Source organism: Temnothorax longispinosus, chromosome 4, assembly GCF_030848805.1.
Source record: "Temnothorax longispinosus isolate EJ_2023e chromosome 4, Tlon_JGU_v1, whole genome shotgun sequence".
Lineage (NCBI taxonomy): Eukaryota > Metazoa > Arthropoda > Insecta > Hymenoptera > Formicidae > Temnothorax > Temnothorax longispinosus.
In genome coordinates, this window is record NC_092361.1 from 23056672 (window position 1) to 23083298 (window position 26627).

Consider the following 26627-nt stretch of genomic DNA (forward strand, 5'->3'; position numbering starts at 1 on the left):
TCTCAAACACTTATAAAGTCTATCTTTCCCATTTACTATGCACACACAATAAAATTGATAATCTATTAGATAATAAATTAATAATTAATTACACCGTATAATTCGGCCCTATCTATATACTGTAAATAATACTGTTATGTTTATGGATATATTATGATTTGATTATTTCGAATGATGTTTGTGAAAGTATCACATATACATGTATCTAGTACAACGGACGATAGTAAACGGAAAAGAATTTATTGTACACTGTGATTACCTTGTTCGCGTATGAAGAGAGCAACGAAGAGTGTGTGAAAGCACGTGGGTAACATTATAGCGACGTTGTTTACGATAGTCCGCCAGTCTTTCGGGCCATTGCCGATTAGTGCCCGGCCCATTTCACTTCATCATGTACGAGCCAGCAACGAGATCCGTTGCACGGTACGAACGGATGTTCCGCGAATTGCGGTTGTTTAATTGTTCGTCTATATATCGAGTTTCCATCAGGCTCGTTAATAAATATGTACATAGAAGCAAATTAAAAGTTTTGTTTTTAATGCTATTAAAATTGATATATTTATATCGATATCGCATATTAAGTTGATATTTTAAGTTCAATATTTTTGGATAAATCTTTGTCCTATTATGTAAATCATTGTTAATATTCACATTTCGCTGCTTTATAACATCAGTATAAGAGTGTGAGCAATAAGTGAAGACGGTACGCCATGAAGAGCGGTATAGAGAGAATTGCTGTAGTAGCGCTAATGTCACCCCAGCGTTGAGATAAGAAGCTCAGGCAACCCTCCCACTCCCTTCTGCTTTTCTTCCACCCCACGCTGAGGCACATGGTGTGAGTTATGAGGCCGATTTTTATTATTCGCGTACCTCCACCACCTCCTTCTTCTCCGTCTTACAGCCACCCAACTCGCTTTTTCCTATCTGCGAGTGCTCATAGGCGCCGGCTGCGCAACCGGCGGAAACTTTCTCGGCGACAAGGAAGGGGTGGGACCGGGCATCACAGCGAAGTTGCGTTATAAGAAAAACGCGCGAAAAATCGAAAGAAAAGCAATTTCTTTTTGCAGCTGGCAAGCCATATCGCGATAAATTGTTCGTTTGCTAGCAAAAATGTTTGTCGCCGAAGATAAAGTTTATTTCGAAAATAAATATATCTCCTGTCAGAAAATGGTATAATTTTTGAAATCGTTAACATTCTTGTAGTGTATGCATGTGTGTATAATACTTTAGTTTCTTCACGAAAAACATTTGTTTTAGACGCATTATTTTTCACGCAATATCTTTCGCGTAATCGAAAAAAAACGTAATTTTCGAATTTATCGAAAATGACATAAAAATCTTAACCACCACGTATTTTTATTTACATTTAATTTTTATGATCCGCTTATGCATATGAAATGTTCGGCATAAATACAGTTTAGCAATAAATCGTCAGATTACATCTGTGCGATTATATACGTCGATAATAGAAGCATCCAGCAGCGTTGCCTGTAAATTTCATTTTTTTTCTTCTAGATTCATTTTTCATTTACTGTCATTAACAAGAAATTGATCGTAAATTGGGATATTTCTTGATCGCTTCATAAGAATTATAATTATCGCTGACATTAATGCATATATAAGGATTTAACGTGATTTATTGTAAGCACATAGTCGCAAGTTGCGACTAGAAAAACTTAGTAGACGAGAGTCGTTTGACAGCATTGATTTTCTGGAGTAGAAGAGTGAAGAAAGAGATAATATATCTCAAGCAGTAATATCTACAATATTTAATTTAACAATAATATTTTTATTGTTCTCTTCAATTATAATTTTATTAGAAATATGTGGGTAATATAAATTATGACTATTCAAGAAATATCAGGTTTTCTGAATATTCAACAGTTATTTGGAAAACTTTTAAAAATTCGCTGAATTTTTCAATTTTTGTAAAATTAAATTGCATTTTTAAGGAACAAATCGTAATGTAACGCTAAGCGATACATTAAATTCTCTCTATCGCCAGTATTAGAAAAGAGCTGCAAAGAGTATCGATGGCCTTCCATGGAGGAACGGACAGAGTGAGTCTGTTCGTTTTCGTAGCCCGACGGACCACATTCTTCCTGGTGACTTTAGGCATTGTTCCTTCTGGATCTCCCTCTAGTCCCTCTTTCCCTTCTTTGGTCCCCTTTAGGCCCCACGTCATCCTCCTGCTTGGCGTCTGCCTAACCGGGGTCCTCTTATAACAAGCTGAATGTTGGAGTTTTTTGTTACGACGCCTCTTTTTTTCTTCTTCGCCTTTTTCTATCCAGTATCTCCGGTACAGACAAAAAACGTCACCCGCCGATTTATAGCCCCACCGATGACCGACTGTTGTCCACGTCCACTTATGACTATGTACTTGCCCGACCTTGGCGAGACCAATGGCCACGGAGCGAAATTCTTTCCTTTCGAAATTCTGATTTAGACAGTATTCCTGTAATTTTATTGAATTTCACTAAATTCTGAAATTGTTCACAATAATCAATAAGATTATTTAGAAATAAATATATAATCAATAGAAAAAGAATATTATGTAAATGCACACAGTCTTCCAGAATCGAATATTTCACATTGAATATACAGAATGTTGTAACATTGTATGTAACATTGATTCTTTTTTACGTTGATTTTTTACACGTGTTTGTAGGCGAAAAAAATCAGAACTGAATTGATGGTTTTACAGTTTAAGTTGTGGTCTGCTTCCTGCTTTGTGATTCTTAAATCTTGCATTGAGAAGGGACCACTCACCAAAGGATGTCCTTTTTGAAACTTTTGTTCGTCTTCTAATTCTAGGACATATTTATCCTCCTATAATGGCAAAAACTTTTTTGTGCTACGTATATATACCTATTTTACACCCATGTAATAAATACTGTTCCTTTTTTTACTGTGGCTCCGCTTTGTACGCATACACGTACAACGCGCTTGTACGTGTCTTCAAAAGTAAATCTGTTTTACTGTATTCAAAATTAAGTTGAAAATATTTTTATTAAAATCTTTTTAGTTTCAATATTAAATAATTCCATGATTATATATTTTAATTTAAACTTTTATCATAATAATAATAATAAATAAGAATGTGAAAGATTTGTTTTTATATGTTCTTGAAACTTCTTATTTAAATATTTTTAATATTTTTAAATATTGTCTACGTTGGAACACACGTAACATGATTTAAAAAAATTTTTCCATCAGAAAACTACAAAATGTCTTTTATTGTATGCTAAATTTAATTAAATTGCTTGGCGCAATAGTTCAATTTTCTCACGTGTGGGGAAGCATGTTTGATACAAGTTTCTGTAATAGTCGCTCAAGCATGCACACGTTACTTACAATTAGTCACAAAAGTTCGTGTTCCGCCTAATAATGGATTTGCTCACGAAGAACAAATTAGCGGAACGATATATCTTCCTGCCGCCCCTTGCAAATGCGTGTGTTCTTACATGTAAACGATTGTCCGATATTTAATCTGCGTGCATACACGCCATGAGGGATGTACTTACTCGTGATTTCCGCATAAATGAGAAAAACATCGTGCATTTTAATTACATTCGAGTGCATCATTACACACGCATTCAACAAAATTCTTATCTTCTCTTAACAAATATGGTACAGTTTATTAACCTTGCAATTTTACATTGAATCATAATTTTTTATTTCTCTCTCTCTCTCTCTCTCTCTCTCTCATTCTCTCTCTCTCCTTCTCTCTCGTTCGCACTTTAATTTACACGTATTGTAATAAATTGTTTGATTTAAAATTAGTTGTTTATGTAATATAATCTTAAAATGTATTTATATTATCTAATACAATTTCTCTATTTGAATTACATGATCTATTTAAAAATTACTGATTTTTAATAATAATCAAATTGATATAATATTCAACACGGAATCTGTTTTACCAACAATCTCTTTTATTTCTATAAATTCTTTTTTGCATTTTACTTTAATATGTGTATTATATGTATATATATATAGATGATATATAAATGATGTTATATATTAGCAAATATAATGAACTTAATAGCTAACAATTTTGTTTATTATATATTCTAGTTTTATTATTCTTAAGGTAGCTTTATTATAAAAATATTTGTTTCTTACCACAAAAACTAAAACTAATAAATTTCTTTTTAAAAGTTGCAAAAAACTTTCAAATCAATAATTTGACATAAGTGCTAACGACAGTCACCGATCGTGGATAATCGGATCAATGACAGCGATGAGAAAATTACAACGTGCGCAAGACAGCAGAAGCGAGACAAACGACATACGGTAGAAAGAAGCGTGAGCAACGTACACGCGCCCGCGGATTAAAGAGTTATTTGATTCTCGGAGGCGGCCATAATTCTCCCGAGCTATTCCCGTCCCGCGCGCGCTCGCGCTCACTCGCTCGCTCGCCCACCAGAATATTTTAACATCAGGGGTGGGTGGCAGCCCGGCTGATTCTGTGCCTGGATGAGTTTAGGTTGGGACACAGGACACATGTACTAACGCACACATGCACACGGAATAGAATGTAGGAGGGTTGGTGGGTGAGAGTTGCGGGTCCGCAACTCCACGCAGCTGACAGCTGTTTCCTCGGTGGGCCGACCAGGCCGGTGGGGAGGATTCAGCCTAGTCGCGCCCCTTCTATAATGGCTCCCTTTTCTTCCTTCCCCTACCTACACCAGCATGGCTGGCGCAACCCGTCTCTTTCTCTCCCTTTAGATCCAGTTACGTCACATTCACTCTGTCGTCGCTCCTTTTCTATACCGCTGATGACGTCAACTCCGTGACGTAGAGAAAGCGTCGCGTCATCACCGATAGAGCAGTCGTCGATAAAACGTCGACCGCTAGAGGCGCGCTGATCGTGACACGAAACCATTACTCTGCGATGCGATTTGCATGTTTGTACGGAACATACGAAATGAATTACTGGTCTTGATGTATCAATGAGAATTCTGTCTGCCAGACGATAGCTCAAATAGACGATAAGATGGTACAAAATAATTCTAATAAAGTGCAACTTCTTTATTTGCGGGAGAAAACTATTGGCACATGCAACGAATATGCATACCCAAAAGACTCATTTTGTTTAATTCTTTCTCTTATAAATATATGCCTAGTTAATAAAAAGAATTTAACTCCAATTTATTTATTGATTTATAAGGAATCAATCTAATATATTAATGAAATAAATCTACCCTTTTTAGATTGCAGTTGGATTTTAATATACCTATAAAAATTTAGCACGAGTTATAGGGATACGCAATAAAAGTTGACCTAATAGCCTTGCCCATCATCAAGGTCGAGCATATGTGTGTCGATGTCCTTCAGACAGTTCAGACCCTATTGAGCATGAGAATGGAAAGGGAAAGGATCGAGAAACGGGATAGAATGACGATCCAGATAACACATTGAATACTTTCACCACGCGAACGGTGGCAGCATCGTCAACGATAGGCAGCAATCGTAAAACAAGTGTTTTACGAGGCTCGACCGCAGAAGGGGAAACACCGCTATAGCGCCGAACGTTGAGTGGGGCTCTCACGGTTTACGAGCGCATAACAGACGCGTTTATGGCCGCGATCACATAGCCCGCGCGCATACCTACGGCTATATAACCGGGTCCCATAACCCAGTACGGAGTAAACAAATCGTAAAGCTCGTTTTCGGATTTACTGACCTGCCGCAATACACGGAAAACGATACGGAGAGTCAGCCAGCCAGCCAGCCGGCAGGCAGTGATAACCAGCCACTTCCCCTCTTCGGTTCTCAGCCTGAGTAAGAGGGGAACTGTCATGCTGATGGCATGCGATCGAGATATCGCAACAAGCATGCGCGCAAAAGGGTTACGAGCCCCGTAATTGTGACAAATGAAGTAGATAATAGCTCCAGATAAACCGTATTAGGATATTGACTGAAGAGGCGGATTTGGTTTATGCCTCGTCGGCTCGTGCCTAACATTTCTTATCAGTGCGCTTTGAATAATTCTGTATACCAAAACGATTTACGAGTAATATCATATATTATCTTTTACGCGATTACGTATTATTTATTAACAAAACAGCTTCCACATGAGATAATTAGAAAATAAAACTTAAAGAATAAATCTGAATATGACGCTATATAAATTAGATTATTCCTATCAATTTTACGCAACAGATACGTTCTTCTGATCAATCGGCCATGATGTGCGCGCGCACACGTACAGTATAGTATATGTCTCCATACGTTTAAAGATATTTTCGAATCCAACACATCAGTCCAGATGTTGTATTTATTCAATCTTAATTAATTGAAAAATTTATAAATTTTTTAAAAATACTATTTTATAAATTAATTTAATAACCAGAAATTAATGAGTTAAATATCATATTGTGTCTTCTGTTTCGTTCATTTTCACTAATATCAATGTTTTATGAACTTCCTAGGATAAATAATATTTAATATTGCGATCTTCAATTTATGCGATGCCTTCATGATTGTACTTATACATATTTACTGTGTAATGATTTTTGGAGATATATAAAGAATACAATTAAAACTTTTAGTATATTAATCAGGAAATTTTACACAAAAAATTTGTGATAAAATTAATAAAGTTAACAATTTCTTAAAACAAATATTATAATTATATTTTTAAAATTTTTGCCAAAACAAAATTTTACTATAACTTTAAACTATAAAAAGAGAAAAATGTTATAATATTTTAATAACATTGTTGTTTCTATTTAACGAAATTTTACATTTTATTTTGTTTTCATTGTAAAAGATCTAAAAAATATGAATGTTTGTAATACTATAACATTGTATTGTACTAAAAGAAATTTTAACTTCGTGGAGCGGAAACACGGCCGAAGCTCTTGCGTATCCGTACAGAGCCGCGCGGAGGTGATTTATTCGAGTTAATTCCAATTCCATTGGAGCCGCGGGGGCAGTCAGGGGGGAGGAGCAGAGAAGAGGCAGCCTGTGGGGTGGAGGGTGGATATTCTTATGCAATTTGCCAGAAAGGTTCAAGAACCCGGGAGATCCCGCAATTTATCTTGCCTTATGTTACGCCGAGCCAAGGCAACGGAAGATAGATAGCGTCACTGCTTCCAACCCCCTCCTGCGTCCCGCACCGCACCACTACGGGTCAACCACCCAAACCCCGTACAGACCCCTGCGACCCTTCCCCCAGCCAATGAGGGACGACCGCGGTGGCCATCTTGGATGGAGAGTTATTGAACGAAAAAGATGAGTAAGAAACTTGTTATGGGGGTGCGTTCTCTCCGCGCCGTTGGGACTTGGACGAAAGAAGGCGGAGGAAGGGGCAGACGGAGCTTGGAAGCTGCGGAGGGGTAGCTACAAGGGATTGTTGGCGCTATATTGATCAATTGCTTTACCGTGCTTCGCGCTACTTTCGTGATATAAAGTACAATACCCTTGGAGGCGCGATACCCGCTGTGAAACCGAGTGCAACTAATTATATGATGCTTATGTCCCCTGAAACACCACGACATCTGATTTCTTATTTTCATTTTCTGTTGAAGAATATTATCCAACACATAAATAACGACATTAATCATGCTGCTTTCAGTATGATTAATATCTTTTACAATACTTTAAAGCGTATAAAATACTTTACAAGTATCGCGCATTCTGTCCTTGCTATAATACTATATATCACCGACAGACTAAATTTTTCTTTCATTATATCACGTTATGGAGTTTGAACATGCAAATAAAATTGTATAATTATTCGTTCTATTAATATCATTATAGCATCAGCTTTTTCTTGTTGAACGAGTTTTCTTTCATTCAATAATTTTTATCTGTGCGCGCGATCATGAAAGCAATACTCACGTCAATGGGCGTGCAGAAGGGGCTCCAAGATATGGGTGGTCTTGATGGTTGCATTTCACGAATGCTTCACGCGTTCGCAGTTTATGGGCACGTGCGCGTGAGGTGTCGCGTAACTAAGTTTCACCTTGAGGTTTCAACAAATCACCTAACCCGATCAGTTCTAGCAGGGAGGTAGCTGCATTACTTCACGCATGCACGGCTGCCGATCGTGCATGATTTGACAATGTGACAATTAAGTTTATGTGTTGTGACATGCATCAACAAATAACAAATGCACCGTGTAAACATATTAATATTGATAAGCCAGTACGAATTGCTCAAGTTTCATAAAATTTATGAAATATATAGCGTTATGCTCTTTATAGATCAATAACATCGCACACGCGTCAGCTCTAATTTATCTAAACTTTTCACCTATATTAATTTATTTCCTGATTTATATTTATTAACTCAAATTTTAGATGAAAAATTGTATGGGAAAAATATTTATATCATTATAGAAATAGTTTTTACCCTTTTTGAAAATATTAAAGTAATCTTTGGTTTTTTAAGTGAAATATTTTTAAAATTTTTTTTTTATTGGCTTTTCAAGTCTAATTCAAAGTGTTCCAAATTTTTAAGTCATATATAAAGATAGTCATCTAATTTTCTAAAGCAATAGAAAATAATGTTTTATTGTCTTTCTTTCTGGATAGGCAAGTGGAGTAATAAACATATGTATACTTCTTTTTTAATTAATTAATTAATTTTTTTTCAAGTTATCCGTTTATTATGTATCTATCTCTATTACTAATGCATATGTGAATTATTTCATTAATATATATACTTATATCATATAATTTATATCATAGACATGTAGCACTTTTCTTTTTTACCGACTTATCGACTTTTCAATCAGATTGGTTTTTTATGTCGACAATGTTCATCGATGTGCTGTAAGATGGCGCTTTCAGCACCGAACGCATAGCGCGCCATCTACGAGATTATGCTTCAAACTTCTCACGGGAACCACGTGCACCGTGCCCACCAGGCGGCGTAGCCGCCCGTCAATGTCCAAGAAGGGGGAGGGGGTTTCCTACTGCTTTTCTTGTGTGTGAGTGGTAGGAAGAGTGGGGGTATGTCTATGTACCTGTGCTATGCCTGCAACGGCGCAGAATCCCATCGATCATTCGTGCCGTTTCCCCGTGTTTCACGCCGCCGTGTATTGCGCGGCGTAGAGAGAGGAGTCGGCCACCGATGCCCCCTTCGACCCCGCGCGGCCACCACTTTGTCTCTGACACGTCCACCCATCTCACCCCACCCCGCGCAAATTCCCCCTTCCTGTACGACGTGCTGAGTCCGTGACGGTTCGGCGGGCAATGCCGGCCGACCATCACGAGGCCTTACCTTCTCTATTATATTTATGTGGTGGCTTGCGGACTGAAAGGTTTATGTGGTGTCTCCACTCTGTCTCGTGCCGCTCCTTTTTTTCTTTTTCACTCTCTCCGCCTTTTATACACATCTTTCGCCTGAAATTATTCTGCTGATCGCGCCCATTGCATTATGTCATATGAATTCGTTACTTCATAATTATCGATCAAATGGAACCGCGCGTCAGAAATTTGAGAGAAATTAGTGAACGTGATTAAAATTTGAAAAATATTCAAATTTTGATGGTGTCTAACTGTGCGCGTTATCCTGTGGGCACGTTTGGGGATAGCGAAGTGTTCAGTGGATGACACCACGTGTCGGTTGAGACCAATAAATGTGCGCGCGGATGCTGAGTATCAGCCAATAAGAATGTAAAGAGATGTTGGACCGCGCTGCAGACACCGTTGTCATTATGCCTTGACAATGATCTTATCACGCACATATTTGGATGAATATATTTTGATTCAACCGGTAAAGATTTTGACAATTTTCTAATTTTTCATTAAGTCACAATTATATCGTATTTTTTATGTATTATTTATTGGTTGTAATGTCTATAAATTACAGTTAATGTCGTATTATATTTGATCAAAATAGCAGACTGTCAAGTTCAAATGAATGTTATACCTGAATCTTATAATGATATTTGTGTATAAAACAATCATGTATAATATTTTTTTTGTATAATGTGATTAAAAATTGATATCTATAAATTCTGATACAAAATAGCAGACTATAAATCATGCGTATAAATATACGGATATGTAGGATATAAGGATATAGAAGCGTACAGAATTAAACAATGTATCGAGAATTAACCGAATATCCATAATACATGTGTACAATCCATATCTAACAATCCATGTAACAGCATGTAATTTATTGTTTCAGGTAAGTGACGTTGCAACGCCTCGAGCCTTGTGGAGCATGCAACTTGCTTGGTATGATGTAAGCAATTTATTTATCATAACTTTGTTAAATTTTCGTGCTTTGCGCGAATTAAATAATAAGCATAGAATTCCATGTTTTATTGTGTCACTTTCTGCTTTTTAAAAATACTTATTAATATTATTTAAATTCTGCTGTGCATATGCATACAGTAAATATAATGTTACGTCCTTGTATTTCATCCCTATGTCCTGCTACAAATTTCTAATCCGATATGCCCGATCGATACTAAGCAAAAAGAAGATTGTCCTTAGAACTGTCAGATGATAAATCAGACGACATTTTGAAATTTGAGCGGGCCCGATTTTCGTGTTGTGTATAAAACGGCTTTTATAATTTATTAATTTTCATATTTCACGTTGTATAGCGCTTTGTTGCGTTACATTCATCCCACATTAAATTGTTAAATTGTTTAATCAATTTCTCTTATTTACGCAAATGCTTTTTTTCAAATGAGTGAATTTATGAACAGCTCTCGGATATAACAATATAATAAACGTTATAAGAAGATCAAGTTCTTTTTGTGCTATAATATAATACTAAGATTAAAATTAAAATAATATATTTATATAAAAATAAAACTCATTATCTTTAGATGAGTGTGCCATGAGTGGATCGAGATAGATACCAAATAGATAATATATTAAATTTAAAAGACGCAGAAAAATATCAAAGTTAAAAGTGTTATTGTTTATTATATTTATTTTTAATTAGTCAGTCGTTTTAATTAAGTTAATTATCACATATTTTATTGCAAAAATTTTTATTTTATCGGATAATACAAGCACTGAGAACATAATGATCGCAATGATACGTAATAATGATATGAAAGAATCGCACACAAATTTGATAATTATTTCTCGCACATAAATATATCACGAGCATAAGTACATGTATTACATTGCATTACAATATATCATTGTAATATCTGAGCAATTAATGATCTGAGCCTGCAAGTATCACAGTAAAGGTGTAAATGGAGGTTTAAGGGAGACTTATTAGCGAACGTTGCTGGAGGATGAAAAATAAAACAATAAGTTAGAAATGGACAAGAAAGGATGAATAATATGAGAGTAAGAGAGAGGCATATAGCGAATACGACTGAAGGTTAGAAAGATGCCCACAAAAGCAGTGCTGAGAAATTCTCGTCAACAACGAAATCAGGATAGGCCCACACACCCGGCGGCTTGTAAAACACGCAGCAAGATTAAATGCTTCATTAATATGATTAAAGTAAAAAGCTGCTTGAGTAACGAGCAACAGTGAATCATCGGATGGTCGGATTCACGATGCATTATCCTGCAGTTCTATATAGTTGATATTTTTATATTTTATTTAGAATTTTACATTCTACGATAATAGAGAAAAAAAGAAAAATATAAAATATGCATTGTGCACCTTTGTGACCATTGACATGTGGATAGTAAATGCGATTAAATAGCATATTACAGAAAATATGTCAAGTACTCTATGTTGTATGATAATTTTTTCAACTTATTTGCGGGACAGAATTTGTAAATATTCTATCTGATCTGTTAACACTAGAACAATCAACTCCATCAAAATGACGGATTTCAATTTTTTGTTTTAAATTATAGAAATTATTAAAGTGCTTTTGTTGGAATTGTTTTAAAATTTATATTGACTTTTGTCGAGATAAAAAAAATGATAATTCATGCCAATTTATTTTCTATCAACCATATACTAATTTTCTGTATATAGGAAGTTCTGTATACTTGGATGTCTATATATATATATCAAAATAACGCTGGTTGTTTTAGTGTTAATCGAATTGATTCGACACGCGCCAGGGACATTTGAACAGAACAGACCAAACGGGAAAAGGGACAAGCGTGGCTCTGGTCGCAGGTGTCGGAATCTTTTAACATTTCTAAATCAGTACTCTCAAAAAGTGAAACTGAGTTCAAAGAATGAAACTCACAATATTCATAATCGATAGTATTGTTAGAAATGTCATCGTTTTACCATACAAATGTCTTCTCCGACAACATGCCTTTCTTTTTTTTCTAAATATCTCATCTATTGAATATTCCATTTACGTATTAAAATTTATACATCTATAATAAAATAATAGGTATATTTTATTCTAAAAATATGTCATAATTGAAAATTATTATATTTCGATGCAGCAAATACAATTTGAAAATACTATGAGAACAATTACTTTAATAGATCAACGTAATACTCAGGATGGCCAACTGTAGTAATGATCGCGTTTATCGCTCGAAATGACATGTCACATGTCACTACAACATATCGCTTCGTTTACACGGGATACGTCACATCGTTGATGCTTGGTGACATGCAAGGTGCAGTGGCTTGACGTAAAGTGCAAGCAAATGCGATCGGCGATTATACACTTACAGCGTTACCGTATATAAACGATGCCCGTATAAGCCGCGGTAGATATGCATACACCGCGGATACATATAATGCGGTCCAAGGCACGAGGGCAATGCATCTTCCACGTGACATCGGAGCCTACACTAATCGCGCGACAATCTTCACCACAGTGAGAAGAGAGGAATAAGAAGGAAGACGAGGAGAAGAAAATCGCATGTATCGCTGTACTCGGTGCGCCTCGCAAAGGAAGAATGGAGTGGAGGAGAAAGATGGTGTCACAAACAAGAAAAGTGTGAAGAAGGATACAGACGAAAGACGATAAGAGCAAGAAAATTGAGAATGAAGAAGTGGACTGTGGAGCGTTTTGCGAAAAAGAAGAGGAAGGAGGATTGAATAGATAGAAGTGAAGGAATACGGAAGCATCAAATAATAAATATAGAAAAAGAGAAGAGAAATAAAACGTTTACGTATACTATACTGAAATTTAAATATGAAGATATATGAGAGAAAAAGAAATGCATTAAAATATTATAATGATCATGAAAATCATGAAAAATGAAATATGACTGTAACAATATATGCAAAAAGAGATGTGTAAGAATATTGCATAGCAAAAATAATAATCTTTTAATAAATAGAGGCATTTAGGAAATTTGTATGAAGATCACCGTCTTTTTTTAAATATAAAATCATGATGATAGATAAAAGTGGTAATATAAAATATGTAAAAACATTAAGGAATGCTCTTATTTTTCGTAAAGAATTGTCATAAATTTTTGGGAAGAATCATCGTTCTCGTCTATCAAGTTTTACATAACTCGTATTTTATAACGCCCATAATTTGTAGGTTTAAATTGAATAATAATTGATCCATATACCCAAGTTGTTTCGCTGAAGTTATTAATTGTTAGCTATTACCATTCAATGAATCATTTCATGATCCAGGTACGATAGTGTCTAATTTTTTTTTAAGATTGTAATAAGACCTTGACACCGTCCGCAATTCGCAGTGCCGCCTTTCACCGCGAGGCAAATGCACGATTTTTTAATTTTTTAAGAATTGGGTCCGAGTTTCGAGACTCTAACTCATGTGACGGCCATATTAGCGGCGATAAGAAATTGCGGAAACCGGCAGTTGCAGTGGCGCTCTCTGTCGCATGAAACACTGTGATACGCATCTATCGAACGAACCTATGGTGCTATGTCGACCGCACACAGCAAGCAAACCTGTAATTTATTTCTCGACGGCCGCGTACCACCCAACTCTAATATAATCATTATAATTACTGTCTCCCCTTCAAATGGGGCTCGATAATAATCGTTTGTATTTGTTACACGGCTCGTATCAGCTCCACATTCGTAGAACTTAGGGATGATTTCTTCGAACTGTGTCGAGTCACTTTTCTCATGTGCACGTCAACAATTTCAAATTGTTGGAATTTCTGTTTCTGCATTTTAGTAAATCTTTGTAACATGTAACAGCTTACTACATAGTGTGATCCGTTTATATATAGTTTATATACCTATAGTACATTTTTAATGTATGATTTTATTTCTATAAATATCTGAGATATTGAAAGTAATACGCGATAAAAAAGAAAGTAATAACGCATCCAAGCATTTAATGATATAATCTTGATATAATTTCTAATTAAAATGGTATGTAAAATGTAATATTAAATTAAAATAAAATGAAATAGAGCGTAATTCAAATCTTCTTTTCTCTAAGATCGTTCTTAAAGATAAAAACATTTGTTCTAATTTTTTCACGCGTTGAGAAGTTATAATAGAGACACTGCGAATTTATCACGAATTCCAATCGGTTAATTCTCTTTATCCATCATCATTAATAATCGGTATTTATGTCTCGGCTCATATTGCATTCGTTTATCTATTGTTGTAGACATGGTATTATAAATTGCCACGATCCGTTCACTGTGTTAATTTGTCCGCTTTTCAATTAGTGGCCGAACGAGTTCGGCGGCAGCGAATAAATTGAGTGTCGGCGACGGTCGCAGTCGGTTCGTGACTTTCTAAATCCGCCACGTGTCGACTCCTGCCGGCTGAATTGTCGACACTGCGCCACTGATCGTGTTTTAAATTACTAATGAAACGAAATATTACGGGACTACTTTCGTTCAAACGCCACGCATTATGTGGCTCCTCGAAATTAATACGAAAAATATCTTCGCATTTTTAAAAGTTGGTCTGTAAATAATATTTGTTTCACAATTAAAAGTTTCCATAAGATTAAAAATAAGTTTGCCAGTAGATACAAAGTGTCATCAAAGTAAGAATCTTAAAAAAGTTCAAATATACTTTCCGAATCCAATTTCGAAACTATATTTCAAATTGCCAGTTTCTGATATATGATAGAGTTTGCTATATGGACGAAAACATCACTAATTTCGCGAGGGGATGTAAAACCCGATGTAATATTCCGTCATTCAAAAAGCAATGCCGTGCTGAAGGCGAAGGTAACTTCGTGCCGGCCACCTGCAGGTAACCTGGGAGCGTCACGACGCCGCCGCGCGCCGTCGCGACGAGTTACGACCACAAATCACGCGATTTGTAATTGCTACTATCAACTACACGATTTCACGTGGCGATTTCTACCTGCACACACACACACACACACACTTGTGGATGGAAATAAACATCGATTCTGTTCTGGCTTCGCGAGACTTAACGTCGAACCTTGATGAGAAATGTAATTTCTTTCTATGAATTTCTGGATGATTTCTGGAATCTAAGAACTATAATTGAAATCTATTCGATATGGTAGAGGAATCGATTTTATGTACAACTTTAGTTTGCAAATAATTCCTTATAGGAATACGCGTTGTGTGTGATTACAAAGTAAAATAGAGCCTGATGTACGATAATTGAATTATACTAACATGAGCTCAATTTGAATAACATTTTGATTAAATATACACACGTTGTTTGATCTGTTTACATTATTTTCTATTACATTTTTTTAAATTTTCATATAGGTTATTAACTTTTCTAATAAATTATATATCGTTACATATATTTATCGAATTAATAAAAAAAGCTCGTAAAATATTAAAAATAAAATAAATTTTTTTATAATACTTTTTTTCTTTTGTGAAAAGATAGAAAGAAAAATCGCTGATTAAGTATTTTCGGACCTTACGACTATACGCATGGGCGTTTCTAGTCTACATCACCATGTAGTATATCACGTACCGTGACAGAACGCGTTACCATTGTAACACGCTTGTTCCTGCGGCGATACATTACGTTACGTCCACGTCCCAGGTATTACTTCGGCTTCCCTCTTCAACATGGCTAGTAGCTTCGTACATGTTAGTAAGCTATGTTTGATTCGTTCGTCGGCGGTCATGGTGGGCTACGTTAAAAGCTTTCCTCGCCATCAAAGTAATTGCGGATATATATAGTCTACGATGAAAATTGCGGAACTACTAAAAACGCGCCGCAATTCGGTTAAGGTATTGTAATAGACAGGAAAGTTATATTTCCGCTTAAATATCAGAAAGAAAAGTTGTTGGTTTGCAACATATTTGTGTTATAATTATTTTGCTGTTTTTTGTTTTTTAATATATTAAATAATATTCCCTTTCATATTATTATGATATAAACACATTACCGCCCGCTTTATTAAAAATATTAATTTTTATTAAAACAACAAATTTTTATTTAGAGAACGTTGTAAGTAAAATAAAAAATGTATATAAGAATTTTTATCGAAAAAGCAATGTTTTTTTTAAATATAATTATTTGTGAAGATTAATTTTTATATATAGAACATATATTTTATAGAACATGCTTAACGTTAAATTGAATGAAAACTAAAAAAAAAAGATAATATTTGTATTTTTGGGGATAATATAGCTTTGAATTTTGTGTAGTGGCTATCATGAAAATTAATTGTTGGTGATTTTTATCGTTAGAAAATATTCCAAGGCGTACCCTAGCTTTGACGCTCGACGATATGTGGCGATAAGTAGACGTGAATGCTTGTATGTCTTGCGGCATCCGGCAGATCGTATAGGTGCGCGTGGTGTGTTTCCCGCGCGCACTCCTTCCTCCTTCAGCGGCGCTGCTTGCCATCAACATCGCACTTCATAATCCTGGCAGTGTTTCTGCGCGTCTCGATCCGTTAACTTACTCGATCGGTCCGTTCCTCTTTCCTAATAATATCCATTCCGTTGCAATTTTCAAAAAAGGGATATTACTACAATTATCGCGGATTACGAGTTTTTTTTCGTTGTCAGTTTCAAGTTAGCAACAGATACCGGATGTCATTACTCTTGCGCGTCAAACTTCTGCTCCATCGTGATTTCGGACAATTGTGGCCTTACGCTTCCGTCCGTGAACGTCCGACTTTTGTTTTGTGAAAATTAATATATCTGCATGCTTTTTGCGATATCATCTGGTTCCTGTGCTATTGAACTCTCTTCGAATTATATTAAGTTTTTTTACCAGACATTTTTCATGACATATGTGTTAACATTTCTGTGACATAATTCAAACGGCATTGATAATACACAATATCGTATATGAAACACTTTGCAATAAATCTGTCAATAAGTCTTCGCGTCCACTCTATCGATGTATTTCGGTGCAGAAATCGACACGTTCGAAAGATATTTGTAATCACTGACCACTCCGTGGCCTAAACTGGTTTCTTGTATCGCATCGGAAAATTCATCGCTTATTGCATAATATAATTATTATAGCAGTATGTTATTGGCAATCGTATCACAACATGAGCTTTTTCTTGACCATTCACGATTTACTTATCTATTTCCTCCTTGCTTCATCCATTAGCATTTTCTACGTACGCACACAACACGACTAAGTTATTTTTATCACTCCATTACAATACAAAATTAAATACATCAAGATGTTAATTACCGTAAGAACCTTTTTAAACTCGAAATGTGAGTTAAATGTTTTAAAATAACAACTGCTGCTTAAAATAAGAAGAGTCAAACAATTGGTAAGTTGACATAATTTTTATTTTGTATTTTTATATGTTATACTCGTATGTATTATCTAGTCCATGTAATAATCGTTTATTTAGAAAATACCGTTCTAATAAAAAGCCTGTTCGTAATATATTGAATTACTGTATAAACATTGACAAATCAATGTTTATTAATGTTTAGCTCAAGATTTAATTCTCTACTTTGCACATTCATATGACACTTTATTTATATTGAAAAAACTTTGCTGCCCAATTAATTCTCAGCATCACAAATTTTTTTTAACGAATTAATTACTAAGCTATTTCTTTAAGAAACTTTCTAAGAAACTTTATAATTTTTTAAATTTATTAAATATTATATACAGAAGAAATTCCGAATATTTACGAGATTATGCAATAAAAAATTTCAAAAAATTTCTTGATAAAAAATCTGTTTTGTGTGTAACAAACTTTTAACTTAAAAGAAGAGAACAAAAATTTTCCGGATAGTTTGATAGGTCTTAGTAAAAGGAAAGAAGAGAGAAAGAGCGAAGAAGGAAGAAGCGAGATTGGATAGAAGGCTAGGTGTAATTTACCCTTGAGGCCCCGTGGGTGGTTGCTTGATTCTTGGTTCTGCAGGATTGGTTGGACGTTTGACAGTTGACGGATGATGAGGCGGCCTTTCAGTCCCCTTTCCGTCCCCCTTTTACGCCCCCAACGTGCTGATTTAGTCCCGGGTTTGATTTCTGGCGCGTCCATTATCTGCCGCGAGGCAAAATCAAACCGGGCATAACGGGATTATTAGCTGAAATAGGCACATACGTTATACATCTTTGGTTTTTTTTCCACCCATTCTTTATTCGGTCGTGCTTCCTGTGGGTCGACCAGAAATTGTTCAATGGTGTAGTTGTTGCAGTCCTGTCCTTCTCATCCATTATTATGAGATTTAGGATTTTTAATAAAAAACAAAAGTTTCTATACATCCTAAGCTATATGTCAAATACTATATAACTATATACATAGGATTTAAATTATGTATTCGCTTTTTAAATATAAAAATAAATTATCTTAATTAAAATTAAGCGAATGTAATATCATATAAATAAAATAAAGTTTCTGGAATTTACAAGCTATAGTATTCACTAAAATGCTTAATTAATTAATTAAAATTAAAAAATTTGACATAACATAAATTGTGAGAGTAGATTTATCGAGTAATGTCAAACGTGTATATTACATGCTTCCTGATTTCTAATTAATTTTTTTTAAACACTTTATATAAATCTTTCGCCTTTTACTTCATATCAAATGAAGAAATTGATATCACTTTATCTAGTTACGGTCCGTCATTTCTTAATTTATATGAGCCAGTCTGTTAAAAAAAATAGCATTTCTAGTATATCTGCATGTATCTCTGTTTGTTAGAAGACAGATAGTGAGATAATATCGTAGTAATCTCCATTTTAACGCGATTCTTTATATGAAGCATGGAATGAGCATCCAAGACGTAGCTCTTGTCGCAACGTAACGCTTCGATGCATAGCTCGAGATAAGCTATTCTCTCGCCGAAGAGATGTGGATCTAGGAACGATGCGCGAAACGTCTAAGTAGTTTCTGTATTTCTTCGTGCTGGATGTTAAAACCACAGCACGAGCGCCGCGCTGGTGTCGTGTTTATCTATTCTGCGATCTACTGCGCAACATGATTGCGCGAACTACTGCGTGGTGCTCGAGTGTTCCAGGGATCTTGACTGCGTGGAACCAGAAAACCGGTCGCACTCTACGCAGTTTTCTACCTTGTTCGTACAAAAGTTGCAATTTTTTCGCTGATTATTAACACAGTTAATTATCCTGTATTATATAAGGGAATGTTTTAAAATTAATATGTAGATTAAAAAATTAAACGTCAAAATTTGCAATTTAACAACGCGATATACGTATTATCTAAATAACATTACAAAATTGCTAAAGTAATGCCATTAAATAATACCTAATATTCGGGAAAAGTAAATTAACCTTATTATTATCGTTATCTCGATTAGTCTGCGTGAGTGGATGATCTAACGTATTTTAACAAACTAATTAAGACGATTGCACGGGTTTATCATCGCGCACGTGAGTAATAGGCCGGCTGCTCGTTTCGGGAGGAAGTTCGCTATGCGTGAGAAAACAGACATACATCCTTCTCGTAGCGTGATTAAATCTTGCTTTTCCACGACTGGGACGGATATACTCGTAAAATGGTTATGTAGGCTAATTGGTCGTCGTCGATCTCTGCCTTTCACCTTAATTCTTTCCCAGTGTTTTACTCCAGATTATTGCTCTTGATCGTCATATCACAATTTCCTCGAGGTTCGATGGGGGCATGAGTTACAGCCTTTACGAAGAGTATTATTACCTGTCCAACCAAACTCGCATGCTCAGGCCTAGTCTACCATTTATCATCTCATTTTACAGTCAACTAAATGCGAACACTGAAACGCCCAGTAAATGTTTTCGCTAGTACGCTTTTGCCTCTCTTTGAAAAAAATTCATTTATAAGTGGCTTATGTGATATGCAATTGTTCTTATTCATATTTTGATTCTATAATTAACGATGTAAAGAAAGGATAAAGAAGATCAAATTTTGTTTGGACGTAATATTTAATTTTTATATTTTTGCGCAATTTTTTTCTCCTTTGTCTTTTTTCTCGTCTGTAGTTTGACGTCTGTAGTTTGACAATCAAATTCTATTAATCTGTGAACATTAAGTAAAGATTTTATTTTTTATTCATTATAATTAAATTTGCTAAAATTCTAATTTTTTAATATTAAATGAGCTCACAGCCATGTCTCTAGATATATTTCCAAAAAAAAGGCAATGTCGGATTTATCAAGAAATATATATTGGTTAACTTGCATCTCCTTACGAAACAGTTCATATACACCTGCCTGCTTACGGAACAGGTTACTCGGTAAATCGGCCCAATCGATATTTGACCGATCGCCATGCGGCCCGAGGTTTCTTGGTGAGAATTCACGGCAACGTGCTTTCACGTGTTCCTTACCCTACTCCGTCGTTAATAATAGATCTTGGCACCTCGCTGGCTCCGGCCGCGGACCACCCAAACGATCACGCATAAGGCGAAAGGATCGGTGTTAACGGGCACTGCGGGGTTGATTTGTATTACAGAAACAGTAGACAGGAACACACAGACAAACAGTAGGTTGATCTGAGTGATTGATAAGCAATGCCACGCGCCAGTCCATCGCACAATCGCGATGAAGGCGACAAGACCTTCCGCTTTGGACATTTATATGTCGCGCTCACTTCTTAATTTCCGATTAAGCCTTTTATTAGTGAAATTACAAAATTATATAGATATACCTATGTCAAGTAATTGTATTAAATATTTTGTCAGTTGTTTCTAAAAATATGTTTCTTTTTCATTTTATCGGTAAATATATATGTGACTCTTAGAAAAAATGAGATTAATGTAGTATGTATATATTTGGTAAACATAATATTGTTGTTAAATATTTAGTATCTTTAATATGTATTTACACTGAATCTAAAAGTACAATTAATAAAAGAACATTTTTTGGTTATAGTTTTTGTGTGATGACTTTAGTAAAAATAAAGGAAATTCCAAATTTTAATTTCTAAAACACAAAATTAAATTTTTTTCGTGCAAAAAAATTAGGGCAAATAGAGTTAAATATATTACCTAATTGTCAATAGACATTTAAAAATAAATTATACTTTAGATAATGCAAACTATAAATATTAATATAGAAATATATAGTACATTTTTCTGAAATCATAACGTTATATAAAAATGTAATATATAGCTAAGAATTTGAAAATTTAATGTGGAAAATATAAGGCTATTTAATATAATACCTGTAACAGAAAATTTAAATGTTTTGAGTAATTTCATAAGTAACTATTATGATTATTTCTTATATTTATGTTATAATATTGATTGCAAGATTGTGTATTGGTTATTGCTTAGAACATGCATATAAATAGTGAACAATAATGTATTAGCATGTTTGTGTATGATTCATTAACATATCATACATATGAAATTAATCACATTAGATTGTACATATCATACATAATTACACAAGAATTGCATTTTTTATTTTATGAATCAACAGTTTTTTGTCATATACATGTATTATTAGATTAGATTTATTGCTATAATTATACGACAAATATATTTATCATGTCGTAAAGATGACATCAATCTAATGTTTTATTATTTTTACAACATTCTTCTCAATGACTACGTTTACACGGCGACTTATAATTCGGTTTAATAACTACCGTATATTATATATCCGATCCAAAATTTTTCTTTTTTGATCATAATGATTATTTAGATATGAGCTTTTTTGATACTTAAACTACAACTTTTTTAGTATATAAATATCAAAAATTAATTTAAATGTTTAGGATATCAAAATAAGTTCTTATTTAAATGACCGTTATAATCAAAGGAAGAAAAATTTTGGATCAGATAGTATACAGTAGTTATTAAATCGGATTATAAGCAGTCGTGTAAACGTAGTCAATGTTAAATCTTGATAATTCGAAGATTATTGTTTTTCCCGCCAAATAGAGTATAGCCCTCTATCCGATATTGCCGGAACCCAAAGGTACTCGACCTTCCGGCAAAGTGCAGCAGATGGCAGTGTAATTCTATCTCAAGGCCGCTGTCCGCGTGCGGCAGCTGTTTCCGTGGTGCTGCCACCTCCTGCACCCCGTTTGAATTTAAGGTGGTACTGACCTGCGCATATCCCGCACCATCATAACACAGCTCGAACACCATGGGTGCCGGCAAATTTATGACCCGTATCATGGCGCGGCATCTAAACGATTATTTGCCGTTAAACGTAAACGGCTTATAAAAACGAGCCTGTATAATAGAGTAAATATAGGCTTGGTGTTCAGACCATGATAAATTTATAGCTCCACTTATGAAGATTTCGTATTGGCTGACTGGCAGCAATTAACCTTGAAGATGAATATTACTCAAGATGAATTCCGTTCGTAAACAGATTTTTGAAAATTCTTCACCGGAATTACGTTTTTTTCAAATAGATTAAATGTGACTTATATATAGATAAAAAAGAAAACAAAATTTACATATGAATGTACATCATATTATAGGAGTTATATTTTGCAAAATTATGAATAGGAAAATCCAAAATATGAAGAAGAGAAATCCAAGGTGCAATTTAATTTTAAAAAACTTGTTTTTAAAAATTAAACAAATTAAAAAAGATATTTTATACTTCATCGTAACTTTGTTCTAAATAGATAAAAATGTCACACATTGACATTTGAAGGTTTTTTTTAATTTTTTATCTAGAAGCATAATACACATTAGTTTTACACACAATTTTGTATCATTATAATCTAATTTTTTTAATGACTTTTAATTACTGTGTTTAATAATGATTAATAGTATGTTAATAAATAGTAAAATATATAATAAAATCACATTATACAATATCATACAACATCACATATATACAAATTGACTGTAGATTAAATGTGTTAAATGCGTCATTGCCTCATTTAAATATGTCAATGTTGTTTCTCTCATGTAAAAGTCAAAAATATAAAAGTCAAAATCATAAATCATTATTTAAATAACAAATGACATGCAAATTTGTTTACTTTTCACTACTGTGACCTATGAAAATACGTTTATGATTTGTATAGATTACTGTATATTAAATATGATCTATACAAATCATAAACGTATTTTCATAGATCACAGTAGTGAAAAGTAAATTAATATTTAATTTACAGTAATCTATACAAAATATTAATATTTTTTATTTTTAAATAAGCAATTTATTTTTAAATAAGCACATATCTTTATTTTGAATATTAAAGACAAAATCGTCATAAATAATAATGTCAAATAATCGGATACGTCTATTATTGAATACGTTTATTTATGAATATTAGTTAGGGTAAAACATGAATTTTCATTATTATAATATTGCTTTTCGTTAATTTGGTGAATTACTTAGAAATTCTAGTCGTAAGGAAATCTCTTCATGTTCTATTCTTACATCTTGTGGCATCTCCCACCCGTGGACTTAGTATAGCCTGACTCCAAGAAGATTTTAATTAAACCCGCCCTTCCAATGTTGCGTTTGATTGGATGAGCTAATCCCATTCGTAGAAAATTTAGGATTTCCTTTCTAGAAAGACAAACCCGTGAAAGTGCGTTAAAATGTTTTTACGGCTTGATGAAAAAATATAATGCTTTATATAATTGTAAATACAACTACTATTTTAGAAGATAAAATATTTGTTTTATAGAGAGATAATATTGAACCATTTGGATTTGTACGACTAGCAAATTTTTCTCTATATATAATATACGTTTTAACAAAAAGAATTTTCTTAAGATGCTGTTTGACTATATTATATGCATTATATACACTATAAAAATAATTTTTTAAATTAATTTTAAGTTTAAATAAAACTCATTATGTGTGTGTGTGTCGAATTGTATGTTTGAAACTTACTGTGATAGATTTCTTTAGAAAATCATAATCATTAGGGCGCTGCATTTTCTATAATGAGTATCTTTCTTAAATGAGTCATTCGACTTGAAAGATTTTGGAAGGTCGGACGAAGAAACATTTGGTTGTCTTACAGGGAGGTCTTAACTGGTACCATGCGGGAGGAGTAGAAGGAAAGCACATCATGAGGATGACATCTAAATCTTGCTTTTCGTTTCACGCTGACTACCCGCCCTTCCGTTGGCTATGCTTAGAGCCAAAATTCCCTTTCCTCCCTTTAGCCTTCGAAGGGGTGGATCCTCAAGAGTACACTCCAGACCAAAAATTAACAAATATCTGTAATTAATCTTTTAAAGCCTATTCCCTGTAACATAATAATGCAACAATATTTTTCAAGAGTACTTTGTTCTTTTAATATGTAAATGTAAGATTAAACATGATCATGCTTATAACGTTTATGATATTTTTGCAAGTAATTTTTTTAAGTATTATGCAAGAGAAATAAATGTCTAAAATTTTGTGTTAGTCTTTCCAAAGTTTTGAATCAATTTGGTGACACTGATCGGACGTGGCTTACGGAGGAACGTAGGTTCTCGCTTGAAGAACATAAATCGTATTATGTATACTGGCTCCGTTTTACCTAACATACCGGAACAACGCTTTTTATATTTTTATGGTAGTGAAAGTTGACTACAAGGGTCGAGACCGTGAAGGTATTCCCTTAAGTTTCACCGACAGTCGGAAAAACGAATCCGGCACAAAAGCGAGTTTCACTTTCGCCCCATGATCGTTTCATACTAGCAAGATTGGTTCTTTCCATATGGAAAAATCATGAATGTTATTGAGAAAACTTAAATATCTAATAATACTTCTCTTCACTAAAATCAATATACATCTGACTTTTCTTAACAAACTTGAGATTTTGCTAAAGAAACGAGAACGCTATAATGATTACGACATATAATAAAGGAATTTATTTGTTTTTAACGTTGTTATATTCGACACGCTCGCATTGAAATTGCTAATAAAATTCTTTCAAGAGAACGATACTGTATTATAAAAAATCGCTTAATGCCCGACATATGTTTATCTAAAATTCTTAAAGTTATATGTAGCGAAGTCTTTAATTGGTAATAGAAATTAATTGAATTTCACACAAACATACACATGCACATTATCCTCTGAATACAATTTGCGATATGGATTTTCTCTCCAAAAAAAAGAAGGATTGTTTTTCTATTTTGCGAATCTAGCGTGGATTCCATAGCCATTGATATCACTAGTCGCGAGTTTTCACGTAAAGCGCCGCCCATTCCACGAAATCGTGCACGTGTGCAACGCCGGATTCAGCTGCCTCGTTCGGTTCAGGAATGAATTATCGCCCGTTCGGGGCTGAGCTCTTTCATTTCCAGTCTACGCGGTAGTCCCATCCTTTTCTCTCCTCCGTATCGGCCGAGGCTGCAGACAGCAACGCTTTTTTCTCATCCCTCTGCGATACCTCCCTCTATTCCTCTCTCCGTTTTCTTTTTCAATTTCCATCAGAGATATATCGTATCGTTTTTGTTTCTCTATCTCTTTTATATGCTTGAATAATTTCTGCCTATATTATTTGTTATGTACGTTTATTTTAGAATAATTAACGATATTATTTATAATGCTTCTTGTTGTTAATGACACTTTTCCAAAGTTCTATATGCGTGTGAATTTTTTCTAGTTTAATCTAATTTTTGCAAAATTTTCTAGATTTATTGAGATTTAAAATAAACAATTCGTACGGTTTTACCAACAACTTTTGCTATTAAATTTGACAATTATAATATAATCTTGAAAGTAGTATATAGTGAAGTGCTCGCGCGATATAGTGTTAATTCTGTGCATTTCGCATACTTTCAAATTTTTCAAAAAACTTCAAGATTTTGTTATAATTATTATAAACAGAAATAATCATAAGAATGTCGCAAATACATGCAAATTGTTAGATATTTGCACTTCTTAATACAGTTGTTGAGATTTGATTGACGTATTTAAGTTACGTAATATGTATTATGTGTAAGTTTCGTGGAAAGCTTTCTAATTATTTTTCCGATCTGCGACGTGAAACCAATTTTCTGCTTTGAAACTTGTCCCGAGATTCACCAATTCCTTTGAGAATAGCCGCAAGATAAGGACAAAATTCATCAGATCTAGCGAAGCAACCTTCATCTTGATATTTGTTTCTGTCCGAAAAGGTCAGACACACACAAGTCACCATTATGAAAAATATAATATTTTGACCGCGTTTTATACCAGATTATTTTCTCACTTAAATTTGCAAAAATGTATTTCTAAAATGGGTTATTCTTTTTTGTCATGATATCAAATATAACTTTAAATCTTATAAGAATCTCAAAAATTCTAATTATCCATTTCTCGAATATTATAAAATTCAAATACTACTTATATGTGCTCAAAACGTACCTGTATTACATTGATTAGATTGATTAATTTAATCAATATAATACAGAGAAATTTAAAATAAAATCAAACAATATTTGATTATGTTTACATTGAATTTTTATTATCTA

General features: G+C 34.1%; 1 protein-coding gene across 4 annotated transcripts in view; it reads left to right on the forward strand.

Moving 5' to 3' along the window:
* Antp (homeobox protein H90) overlaps positions 1 to 26627 on the forward strand; it is a 109615-nt gene that overhangs the window by 35656 nt on the left and 47332 nt on the right. The window contains exon 1 of one of the 4 annotated variants that reach the window (XM_071775318.1): positions 16717 to 17563. The exons of 2 other annotated variants lie outside the window; for them this stretch is intronic. The gene's annotated coding sequence lies outside the window, so the exon portion shown is untranslated. Of the gene's footprint in view, positions 1 to 16716; positions 17564 to 26627 lie in introns of those variants that run through there. One more of the 4 variants, XM_071775322.1, reaches the window with a different exon arrangement.